Raw genomic sequence first — 963 nt, forward strand, 5'->3', positions numbered from 1 at the left:
TCCTGTTCCACCAACATGGAACCACAGACTGTGTAAAATACCAGATGTGTCTTCAGTGACATCATCTGTTGGTGTGTGGACTCACATTTTGAAACCTTAGGTTCAGTGTTTTGGATTTTTGGAGCCAGCAGTGACCTCATTTGGACGAGAGCTAACTTTAACAGTAGCTGCTAGCTTGGTTAGCACGGTGCGATTACAGCTGTGGTGATAACACTAATGCTACAGAGAGGTGATGGAGCCTGTGGTGGAGGAAATGTTGCTCCACAAGTGACTCTCCGTCTGTCAGACAGAGTGTTGGGAAAATACTGGTCACAGACAATTGAAGACCTCCAGGTAAAAACAGTATATTCACGAGTAACCAGTAATGAGTAATCTATTACATTTTTAGAATAACGAGTCCGACACCGTGCGACGCCCTGCGCTGATGTCACATCCTTGATCACAGTGGTTCTGATTAAAACAATTGGAAACACAGGCCGCGGCTCAGAGAGTCCTGAACAGAAGCGCTTCATGAACCAGAACTCATGGTGTTAGTGTCTGAGCTGCACTGATGACATCACAGTGCTAGTAGCCAATCAGATGTGAGCTGGGACAGAGTGTGTCTGTGTGTGATGTAACATGATCAGTGGTCAGGTTTAATAATCAATGCAGCTGTGATCAATAATAGACGAAGGAGGAGGATGATGAGGTCAGTGGGACGCACCATCCTCACCCTCTCACACCACCTGGACTCACAGCACCATCCTCACCCTCTCACACCACCTGGACTCACTGCAGCATCTTCACCCTCTCACACCACCTGGACTCACTGCACCATCCTCACCCTCTCACACCACCTGGACTCACAGCACCATCTTCACCCTCTCACACCACCTGGACTCACAGCACCATCTTCACCCTCTCACACCACCTGGACTCACTGCAGCATCTTCACCCTCTCACACCACCTGGACTCACTGCACC

The sequence above is a fragment of the Epinephelus moara genome, chromosome 12 (assembly GCF_006386435.1).
Source record: "Epinephelus moara isolate mb chromosome 12, YSFRI_EMoa_1.0, whole genome shotgun sequence".
NCBI lineage: Eukaryota > Metazoa > Chordata > Actinopteri > Perciformes > Serranidae > Epinephelus > Epinephelus moara.